This window comes from Aotus nancymaae, unplaced genomic scaffold, assembly GCF_030222135.1.
Source record: "Aotus nancymaae isolate 86718 unplaced genomic scaffold, 86718_ANA_hifiasm-v0.15.2.pri h1tg000012l, whole genome shotgun sequence".
In the NCBI taxonomy this organism is placed as follows: Eukaryota; Metazoa; Chordata; class Mammalia; order Primates; family Aotidae; genus Aotus; species Aotus nancymaae.
The window spans coordinates 36,366,228-36,378,445 of NW_026988423.1; the positions used below are offsets into that span (position 1 = coordinate 36,366,228).

At 41.7% G+C, this 12,218-nt stretch overlaps 1 protein-coding gene across 8 annotated transcripts in view; it reads left to right on the forward strand.

The window, feature by feature from the left end:
• NTM (neurotrimin) overlaps positions 1-12,218 on the forward strand; it is a 970,307-nt gene that overhangs the window by 621,609 nt on the left and 336,480 nt on the right. The gene's annotated exons all lie outside the window — the stretch shown is intronic.

Here is a 12,218-nt window from a genome sequence, read left to right on the forward strand (position 1 = left end):
CCGGCATGTGGCAAGGGGAAGGCTTCTAGCTCTGCTGCATCCTGAGCCCCCCTTGTCCTACCACACAGGCAAAGCTGTGCTAGGGGCCACCCTGGCCAGCTCTCCACCATCCCTGAAGCCATTCCTTGCAAAGGGGACACAGCTTAACCAGCTGTTTTTATGCATTTTGCCAAATAGCCGGTTGACTTTTTTTTTTTTTAATTTCCAAAAATCTGATTTCAAAAACTGAATTGACTTATTTTTCAATTCAATTGTTGGAGAGACTCTGCAGGTCAGCCTGGCCATAGGTGCTACAGAGTACAGTCTGCTTTCTCCCCTTTTGGTCCCCACGTCCCATCTTCCCAGACACGGCCTTCTTGTCTTCTTTCTACTGTTGCCTTGGTATGTGCCATATCCCTACAATGGGCCAGTGCAGGGCAAGAATGATCAGTGGGGATGTCATTCCGTGAACCCATCCCAATTTCCCACTGCTTATGCCTGGCAGAGAACCATACCAGCGTGGGTATTATGAGAGACCGCTGTATTTTGTGCCATTGGTAACTTTTTGGGAGCTTGTGGCTCAACTACATCACCAGTCTAGCAGATTCCCAAGACACTGATTGGAGAAGCAGACATTGTTTTCTCTTCCCTTATTTCCAGATCCAGAAGCAGTCCCAGCTGAACTGCCATGCTAACAACCTGAGGATCAAACAGACTCTTCATCTCTGATATGGAAGTTTAACCATCACCATTGTGTATACGCTTCCTTTGCAGGTGGAGAAAGCCTTCAGGAGAGGCTCTGAGGATACAGAAGCAGGGAGGGGTCCCTGCAATGTGCTACTCCTGTTTGTGTGTCCGCCTCTGTTCCCATGGCAACCACCTCTCTCCCTTGCTATTTCTAAAAAGCACGTGTGCTTGTGAGAGTACCATTTGGAAAAAAATGATGCTTACTCCTCCCTTTCTAGATCTTAGCCAAGTCAATGCTTCAAGCAGCACGAGGTGTCTTATTACTTGAGCAGTGCCCGACTCATGTCAATTGGTAGGAGAGCCAACTGAAGTAAGGAGAACAGTTTGGGGTAGAAAGGGAGAAAAGCAGGTACTGTCAAGCTGTGGGTTAGGAGAAGGATTAGCCTGAGAAATACGACCAAGACCCATGTGAGGAAAACCCCATCACCATTAGTTCACTTTCAGAGTCACGGCTGGCAGATGAGCCCTTACAGAGCTGGGAGGAAAAGGGATGCAGGCTTTGCTGCAAATTTCCTGCATAAGTCAGTGGAGAAAACAGGTTCTCTTCTGACATATGCCTCTGTTTTGAAGGGCCTTGTTCTTTTCTTAAATAAATGAACCAATCACAAAGGTTGTAGGCTATGTGAGAGAAAAACACATCTTATTTCTGTCTTGCTCTAGTTTTATATAATTATTATATCAACTGTGGCTGATCAAAGCATTCATTAAAGAGAAACTATCTCTCCCGTGCTTTTGTTACAGTTTGGAGAGATTTGACAGGCTTTATACATCTCTGGCTATATTTCCCTTTTTCTTTTTCACGGTTGATTTCGCTCTTCTTCCTCTCCTCCTCCCCTTCCTACGTACTAGTGATTTCTAACGTGACTTTTTTTCTTTTCTTTTTCTTTTTCTCCATTTCACCTAGCCTAATCAAATCTCCCTTAAGGCATCAGGAGAAGCATGAGCCACAGCAACTCTGGGAGTTATATCGGTACATTCAGGTGAGCACAGGCTGACCTCCTGCCTCAGAGCAGCCCTCAGCCTACCTGGAAGCCAGGAGGCCTCCCCGGCACACACTCCCAGACAGTCCCTCTCTTCCCCATTGTCTTTCTCAAGGACTCTGATTTCTGTGCGGAGCTTACTGCCCTGTTCCAATAGCCTCCTCCCAAAGATAGGCAAATATCTGAGACTCCTTTGTCAATCTTTGGGGAGTTCTGTGGCCAGCAAAAGGATTTCCATGTCATCAACTCCTTGTCTCTTTGCAAACGCTCATCTTCCAATGCGGTTTTTGCTATTCCTCTTTCCCAAGGAGGTTGTTTCAGTTTATTTACCGTAAGGTCGTTCTCAGGGGGATTTCAGCCATGCAAATGAATTATGGAGGATATGGCTTAAACGTGCAAAGCATTCGGGGTGAATGTGTACAAGTACATTTTTCATATGATGTGCCCGTGTATCCCATTGTGTGGCATGATTTTATCTCATTCTGTACTGGACTAATGACAGACTCCTTCACATATTTATAAAAGTCTGCTTTGATCTTTCCTCTGTATTTCATCTTGTACTTTTTTATTCACTCACTCACTACTCTGGTACCAGGGGACCAGAAATAGTCTGTCATCTTGGAATTCATAAACAAATAGAACAGGAAAAAATGTAATCAATTACCTTACAAAACATTGTAGAATATGCAATGATCTATCAGGAGGAAGTAAGAGTAAGAAATGAACTTTTAGTGGTGTTTATCTTACCTGGGTTTTTCTCCAGAGGAAAGAATAAAGAAAGGGCATTCCAGGTAGAGAAAGCGATGTGGGAAATTCCCAGAAACATAGAATGGCAGGGCATGTTTGTAGCATTCATAGTCGTCTGCCAAAGAATAGGTGGGAAAGGTCTTGAGCAGAAAAGAGGCTGAAGAAGAATCCAGGAAGCGTATTGTGAGGAGCGTTTGTATTGCAGGATACAAAACTTGGGTTTGAGGTTGCTAAAGAAAAGAAGTGGCATTGTATGATTTCATATCAAAGTAAGGCATTGTGGTCCCTTTAGCAAATACTGAATGCCTGCTGTGTACAAGAGTATACCAGGTATAGAATAAATACAAAGATGATGCAAAGGTGTATCTTAGTACCACTTTTTAAGGATCAGAAATTTTCTTGTACAGATAGTGCATAAACATAGAAAAAGGCTGATTTATGGTAAAATGTTGTGTTAGGCTGTTCTGGCGTTACTATAAAGAAATACCTGAGATTGGATAATTTTTGAAGAAAAGAGGTTTAATTGGCCCCTCTTTCTTCAGGCTGTACAGGAAGCATGGCACTGGCATCTGCTTGGCTTCTGGGGAGGCCTCAGGAAGCTTTCAACGATGGCAGAAGGTAAAGGAGGAGCAGGTATCTCACACAGTGAGAGAGGAAGCAGGAGAGAGAGAGAGTGGGGTGGAGGTACCATACCCTGAAACAGCCAGATCTCATGAGGACAGCCTGAAGCCCTGAGGGATCTGCCCCCAAGACCCAAACGCCTCCCACCCGGCCCTACTCCCAACACTGGGGATTGTAATTCAGCGCAAGATTTGGCAGGGACATATATTCAAACTATGTATCATGCATATATACACACAGGCACAGACACACACAATCAATGTAAAGAGATGACAAAACCATACGTGAGCAATTCACAAATGATATTAAGGACAGACAATTATGGAAGTAGAGAAGAGTGCAATTACAGAGGCATGGGTGGCCAAGGAAAGCTGCAGAGAGGAGGTGAATGAGTGGATAAGGAGAATGGATAAGATATGGAGAGGTGAAGCCTCATGTGTAGAAAGACTTGAATACTGATCAGCACGGGAGTTTTGACCTGTTCCGTTTCAGACCTGGGCCTGTTCACCCCTCCTTAGGCAACCTGGTGGTCCCCCGCTCCCAAGAGGTCACCATATTGATGCCGAACTTAGTGCGGACACCCGATCGGCATAGCGCACTGCAGCCCAGAACTCCTGGGCTCAAGCGATCCTCCCACCACGAGGCGGGTGGATCACGAGGTCAAGAGATTGAGACCATCCTGGTCAACAAGGTGAAACCCCGTCTCTACTAAAAACACAAAAAATTAACTGGGCATGGTGGTGCGCGCCTGTAGTCCCAGCTACTCGGGAGGCTGAGGCAGGAGAATTTCTTGAACCCAGGAGGCAGAGGTTGCCGTGAGCCGAGATCGCGCCATTGCACTCCAGCCTGGGTAACAAGAGTGAAACTCCGTCTAAAAAAAAAAAAAAAAAAAAAAAAACTTGAATAAAGGAGCAAAAGGACCGCCAAAGAGTAATCAGAAACGTTTAGTGAATTAGGCTTACAGGAGTGGAGAGTTGATGGTGTCCATGGTAACCGGGGCTGGAGGTTATGCTGCCTGAAGTGGGTGGAGGCTCTTCAAATGTCAGATTAAGGGTACTGGACTTTTCTCCATTGGCAACAGGGAGTCACTGAAGGTTTTGAGTAGGGAAGTGATATGGTATTGCTTGGACTTCTCTTGTGAGCTATTTGTGGCAGCTTTACTGTACAAAAGCCAACAAATTTAATAATTCTTCAGTTATTTGGAACATTAATATGGTAGTGTGTTATATTTTAATAGGAATTCAGGAATGGAAGTTTTCTGATAAGCAACTGAATTGGGAAGAGAACAGAAGGGGAAATTTTAGAAGAGGAAAAGAATGGGAATTTTGAGTGGCAATGGTAAACGATTAACCCTACATCTCAATTCATCATAAGCAAATACAATTAATACTCTGCAAATACTATGTAGAAGAATGAAATGATATGTTGCTGTCTTTCCCCCAAATCGGAGGCTTCTGACCATTGCTTGAATAACTTCCTGCCTGTAGTATCCACAAACATGTCTTGTTTTTTCTTTTTCTCTTCATGCATCTCCTGAATCATTCTTCTCCTCGGGAATGTCAATCTCTTAAATTTTATGGCATCACAATGCCTGGGTTTGAATTCAAGTTCTGCCACTTCCTTGCTCTGTCTCTTGCTCAATGAACTCATTTGGAAATGTGGAGAAAATCCTAGTAATGGTTTCCTAAAGTTGAAGATTGAGTCTTATATGTATAAAGTATTAGACCAAAGCCTGTACATAGCAAGTTCTTAGCCAATGTTAGCAGCCATTATTACTATTTACTGTTAGTAACAGAAATTACTTTTTTTTTTTTTTTTTGAGACTGAGTTTCGCTCCTGTTACCCAGGCTGGAGTGCAGTGGCACCATCTCAGCTCACCTCAACCTCCGCCTCCAGGTTCAGGCAATTCTCCTGCCTCAGCCTCTTGAGTAGCTGGGATTACAGGCACGCGCCACCATGCCCAGCTAATTGTATTTTTATTAGAGACGGGGTTTCACCATGTTGACCAGGATGGTCTTGATCTCTTGACCTCGTGATCCACCCACCTCGGCCTCCCAAAGTGCTGGGATTACAGGCATGAGCCACCATGCCCGGCAGAAATTACTATTAAAAAAGAAGAAACAGCAAACACTTTTGTCTTCAAGAAGCTTTTATTGTCCACCTGTGAAAGTTCCTGAGGAGTGGCTGGTTTCTGACTCTTAAGATAGGGTTAGGAAGGTAACTAGTGAGAGCAGAGTTGGGGCTATTGCACATCACTAAACAATGAAATGCCCTGCCACAGTTATATGTGTAATTGACTTTCAATTACAGTCAATTTTGCTTCTGTTTCCTACTTCACCCTAATGCTAACCCTGTTCTGAGCCAGAGTTATTTTTCTCTGCCAGTGGTGCGCATCAGAATCACCTGGAGGGCTTGTTGAATCCAGATTCCTTGGCCCACATCCCTAGAGTTTTGTAGTTTTTTGTTGACAGATTCTTTGTTGCCCAGATTGGAGTGCAGTGACAATCACAGCTTACTGCAGCCTCGACCTCCTGGGCTCAAATGATTCTCCCACCTCAGCCTCCCTGGTGGCTGGGACCACAGGTGTCACCACTATGCCTGGCTAACTTTAAGATTTTATGTATAGACAGACTCTTCTTATGTTGCCCAGGCTGTTCTTGAGCTCTTGGGCTCCAGTGATCCTTCTGCCTCAGACCTCCAAAGTGCTGGGATTATAAACCTTAGCCACTACGCCTGGTCCATCGTTTGCATTTTTTAACAAGTTCCTGGGTAAAACTGATCCTTGTGGTCTGGGGACCACACTTTGAAAATCTGCATTGTACACTCAAGAAGAAAAGGCTTTTCCTGGTAGGTCTGTCTCTAGCTCAGTTGCATGTCCCACATGGAGCTCACTCTTTCCCATGGTACAAAACCCTCCTCAATTCCCTCCTTGGAATCTACACAGAGGAATCCCTGAGCTTTACTCTTTCAGGATCTACCACTTTACAGAACCAGTTTCTTTGAGATGTTGTTTAAATTTAATTTCTCAACTAGCCGCACAGATTCTCTAAAAGATCAAGATTCTCATGTAAACTTGTTGAACGTTCTTTAGCCCCTAGATGGCCCAGAGCCCCTATCCTCACTGTTCAGGTTTCATAGTCTCCTTAATCAAATATATTAGCATAATGTATTAGCATAATGTATTAGCATATCTATAGCACAATTATATTTTGATTGCTCTGGTCCCAGTCAGACTAAAGGCTGCCTTCAATCTAGATATAAATAATTTAGAATGTTTATACCAAAGGGAATTATAGGGGAAGGAAGAAAGGAAAGAGAATATTTGTGTGTGGAGGGGGGCGGGGATGAAGTGGGTATTGGGAGAGTAAAGATGGTGGCAAAAGGTAACTTGGATTGCCACTTTTTACCACAACTCTTTTCTAGGCTATTTCCAGTAAGATAATGTGGATTATATATATTCAAAATACAGATACCATTTTGAATTGCTTTAAATCTTCTCCTTCCTTTAATCTCATTACATCTGTCAAAATATGTCTCATTTACTAAGTAAAAAGTAGAAGCTGGTTTCCAGCACCTCTTTCTTCCTTATGGCCTGATCCCTGTGTAAATGCATCCTCCTGTGGTTCATCTTTGAAAGATCTCCCTTCCCCTGTCTGGTTAACTTCCTCCATGACCACTGACCGATACCATGTATCTTTGTGCTACTTTATTGTCCACTTGGAAACCTGATTTCCTTTTATTAGTGTTCTCTATAATAGGTTAGCAGAAATCTTACTTGGTTCTGTTATAAGTAAAATTTTGATGCCACTAAAGAAATAGCACTCGAAGATAAATCCAGCAAGGCAGTTTACTTCTACAGAAGTGTGCAGTGTGCAGATGGAGCAATGGTGGCCACACGCTTGGACAAGGGGGGAAGGGGTACTTATGCCTGATGGGGGTCATCTCTACTGCTGTGTCATTCCCCCATTGGCTAGGGTTAGACCGCACAAGCTAAAACTAATCCTGATTGGCCAGGTCAGAGCTGGAGTGGCAGGGTGGGTCAGAGCAGGTAGTCAGGGGAGACCTAGGTGACGGTGTTGAGTCAGGATGGAGCCGCAGCATGGGGTGGGGGGAGATTGGGGGGGAGTGGAGGACAGATGTGAACTACTGATTAGAACCAGTGGAGAAGGTTGTTTACTGGAATTACAAGGAAGTTAAACTTTAGAGAATTAAAGAATAAGAGAGCTGAACATACTGACATACTGATTCTTTGAAGAGAAACTTGGGGTTTACTATAACAATCCCACATCTTGAATTTTTACAGTTTTTATTTTATTTTATTTTATTTAAACTTCCTTAACATGTCTTGGCTTAGTTGTTTTGTTTGTTCCTCTAAAATTAATCCATCTGAATAGGGTGGAGGAGGAGTTGGGGATATTTTAGTAAGAGTTGTGTCTACTAGCCTCTGCACGAGTCCTCGGATGCATGGTATGACAAAACATCTAACGAGAAGTATAATTGTCACAGTTGCTAGAGAGGTAAGAACTGAGGTTATGGTTTCTTTCCATTGACTGAACCATTTTTGGAACCAATTTGAAATAGGGTTATTGAGGCCAGAATCTTAGCTAGCTTATTTGATAAAGCAGTATAAAGCAGTAGGTACTTGGAGGGCTTTTGTTATGCTCCCATTGGGAGCAGTGTTGTTTAGAATAAAGGTGCAATACTGGGTTTTAATTATAACACAAACACCATCTTTCTCTGCTAATATTACATCTAGGGCTATTTTTTCAGGCCATTTGGCTAGTGGATCCTAATTGTTCAGCTATTCCTTTGACAGCATTTTTAGTATAGTTAACAAACTGTTGCTGATTGCAACAAATGTAGTTTATTTAATTTATGATTTTTTTTTTTATTATTAATTGTTACCTACCAGAACAACATTGACTTAAATTTTGCAGCTATTTGCTCTCAGGCTTTAAATTTATCTGGTACTCCTTAAGGAACTCCAATTGCATCTAAGTACATATGAGAATTAAAAGACCTATAAAGAACTTCTTTTATTTGCTGATATCTTAATTTCTTCTTTTTCTGGTTGATGAAATGTCAGGGTAAAAGGGATAGACAATTGGACTAGAGCACAAGTGCCTCTTCAATTATTTGGGAGTGTCCAGTAAAGGTCCGCCACAATACCACTATACATCGGCTCAAGGATGAGTAAAGGCGGACTAATGAGCCAGCTCTTGGAAGTACCTGACTTTACTGCATCCTGTTAAGTTTCCAAGGAACACTAAATTCTCCCCGTCATGAGAGACATGAGGCAAACTTTGCCTTGGGAGACGGAGGCTGTATGATCCTTGGGGCTGACCTGCAAGGTGTTGAACCTTAGGAAATAGCAGCATAAGAACTTGGCACAATTCCTTATTCCAGGCATTGGAATCCTGAGAAAGAGCTACTATGCATTCCAGGTCCACTTGATTTGAGGATCATCCAAGTGGAAAGGTGATAACCTGGGCCTCTGGCTTACTGTGCACACAAGCCTAACAGTTGCATTTATTTAAGGCCTGAATGGAATATTTAATCTATTCTAACCAGGCATTTGCATCCTTATATCCTGTTTTAATGGCTGTGGTTTGCCTTAGGTCCTTTACCTTTACTGTTGAGACTTTGGTTTTGTTATTGTGTTTAGGAGGAGTGATTGATAAAGAGGTTGAAGGAGCAATAAAGTAGATTTTAACAATTTCTTTTGGATTCTTTCCTGAAATGTTAGCCCCTATACCATAAATACGACTTAATAAAGGGAAAGAGTTTTCAGATGTTGCCATAACAATAGTAAGCTGTACAGGATTACATTGGTTATATTGACAGCTAGGAGTAATGCCTTTGGTGAAGTTGGTATATAGTTTTAAGGACTGACAAAGACCTGTGGAAGCAGTCTGTCTTAAACCTTTAGTGTTCCATGTGACATTAGACTAAGCAGAACATAGAGATTCTGTTTTAGAGGGACAAGAGTCTGATTCCTACCAATTAATACAGCTACCAGTCCTTGGATTACTAGTATCCATAGAGGAACTCACTATGTCTTCAAATCTGAGGAAGTCTAAGAGGGACAGAGACATCCTCCTGAAGCAGCAAGCTGTCATTGGTTATGCAAATTTCCGCAAGGCATAACTAAAGCAACAATTGAGGTTAGTCAGATCTAGTCACATTAATAACAAGGTGGGGAGTAGTTAAAGAGAAGGAAAAAACAAGATAGACTAAGCTTTTCTTAGCTTTAACTTGGTTGGGTCTGATCCCAGAACAATAGCCCATGATTTTAATGGCGATGGTACTTTCTTGACTCAAGTGTGATGTGTTCATCTCTTTTTTACTGTATGAATGGCAGTCTTGGTGGCTAGCAGCACAAGGTAGGGTGATCTCCAGGCTGGTGCTGGTGTACCGGAAACTTCAGGGTGGCATCTGTGCTAAAAGACCTTTAGTTCTGAGGGAAGGGAAAGTGGAAGATAAACCAAGTATATAAACTGATTTTTTTTGTTTTAAATCTAAGGAGATTAGTAGTAGAATGTTTTTTGTGGGGGCAGTTTGGACTCTTAACAGAGTAATAGGCCTTGCTACTTTCCCTAGTAAAGGTGGGTGCCAGGGAGTACGATATTTCCATGTTATATTGAGTACCTGGGCTAATTTCCCAATGATATGTGCAGTAAAATGAGTCCTATTATTTGAATTAATGTTTTAGATGACCAATTGGAGGCATCTTTGTGTATTTCATTTGGACACTTTGGAATGGCCTTAAGCCTGGATTCCTTCCACAAAGGGGTAATTTTTTTAAAAATAGTTTATTAGTTTTCTTACGTACTAAGCAACTGTTTGCAACCCATTTGGCCAGGGTACAAATCCCTATGCACGCATAAACTCTGAAGACTGCATCACACATGGTTTGGGGACCCCAATGGGTCCCTAGATACAGTTGGAAGCAGATTCCCCTCATAAGGGGTTTGGATAACATTTCTCTCTGGTCTGGCAATATTCACTTTCCTTCTGAATTCTCTTTAGCACCTGTTTTTGTTAGTTTTTAGACCAAAGAAAGCCAAAAACCATTTTATATTTAATAATGCTTCCCGTATGATTTTATACCAGATAAGCTAAGTTTCATCTTTATATTAATGTGCTATTAATGTTAAACTTAATTTTAATGAAACTTTGCAGACATATTTATCCAAATTTAATATCTGACAGTAAGGTAAGATTTTTATAGACTCTTTTTAATCCTGTATAATTTTTGTTAAAGAGCAGGTTAAAGCCTTCGAAACAAACAAACAAATAAAAAACTGTTGTGCTTTTAATGTCCAGTTCACAGAAAAACTGGGTGATACCCCTTTAACATTAAACAATATGCTTACACACAGAAATTCCTTTATAATTAATATTTTAAGACTTATTTAAACCTTTAAAACAAAATATATTTTTTACTTTTGTAGGTAGAAATCCACATTCTACCTTATAATCCACATTCTCCTTAGAAATTTACATTTTCCCTATAATCCTTTTACCAAAAGTGTATTTTATTTTTCTTACACACCTTACACATAAATTGTTTCTTCAATAGTTTTACATTCAGGAGGCCTAATTACTTTTAAATTACACAACATTTTTTGCATAAATTCCTTTTGTAACATTTTTCATGACTTTCACATCTTTAACTTTCTGACTTTTACACATCCCTTTCTTTAAACAGCCGGTTATTTTATTTTAGCACAAGAATTTACCATATAAGATTCTTTTTACATGAACTCTCCTTTTTTAAAAAAGATAATAGTTCTTTTCCAAAGCAAACTTTTTTTTATTTCTGTAGATTAGACTGCCTAAGGCCACAGATTAGAAGTTAAGATAATACATGTTACACTGTTAACTTTTAGCAAACTTTCTACGTAAGTGTTGTCCAGTAATGCGTTTGTACCATCCGTGGGTTACTGGGTTCAGGATTTTTGATAGGAAGGCTACTGGTTGTCACTGGCCTCCGTGCCTTTGGGCAAGTACTTTTTTTTTTTTTTTCTTTTTTTTGAGACGGAGTTTCGCTCTTGTTACCCAGGCTGGAGTGCAATGGTGCTATCTCGTCTCACCGCAACCTCTACCTCCTGGGTTCAGGCAATTCTCCTGCCTCAGACTCCCGAGTAGCTGGGATTACAGGCACGCGCCACCATGCCCAGCTAATTTTTTGTATTTTTGGTAGAGACGGGGTTTCACCATGTTGACCAGGATGGTCTCGATCTCTTGACCTCGTGATCCACCCGCCTCCACCTCCCAAAGTGCTGGGATTATAGGTGCGAGCCACCGCGCCCGGACTGGGCAAGTATTTCTAAGGCTACACCTTTGTTTACACTGATAAAAAGGTGGAATGGCTGCTTAAGGAACTAACATTCCCACGTGCTGGATTTCTGGTAATTGCCAAATGAGGGGATTTAGCCTGTCTTTAATGAGCTTTTTGTATAAGGGCTTTATTTTTAGAGCATAAGAGTGTATCCATGGAGGGAGACTCCACAACTGTCCACTGGTATTGCTATTTTAGACTGGAGTGAAGTTTTCTCACTTAAAGGCAAATAGGTCCTGGCTTTCTTTTGCCAACGGACAAGCCCAGAAGGCATCTTTTAAAGGTATTACTGTAAAGTACTGGTGATTCTAATAGTATAGGATTGGGAACAACAGCATTTAAGAAGCCCATCACGGAGAAGTCCTTCAATTATCAATTTTAAGTTTTACATTTACCCTGGCTTTAAAAGAATAGGGCACATTGCATTCTCTTTACTACTTCTATCTCTTCCTTTCTCTCTCTCTCTCTTTGACTCTGTATCTTTCTCTCTCTCTCTTTGACTCTGTATCTTTCTCTCTCTCTCTGACTTCCTCTGTTCCCTCTGTCAGTCTTTCTCCTCTAGGATTTCTGTTTTCCTCTTTCTTCAGAGTTCTTTTCAACTTTCCCTTTATGGTACTTGTTGACTATGGGTCTCCCGCTGATATTTAGCCTTAGATGGAGTTTGCCACCCGCTTTAGGCTGCATTCCCAAGCAACCCGACCTCGGGAAGACCCGGGCTGGCATGCTGGGAGCACTACTGGCTCACACGATTCAAAGGCTGGGCCTTGATCAGAAGGACTTGGGCCCCCCATGAGTGGCGC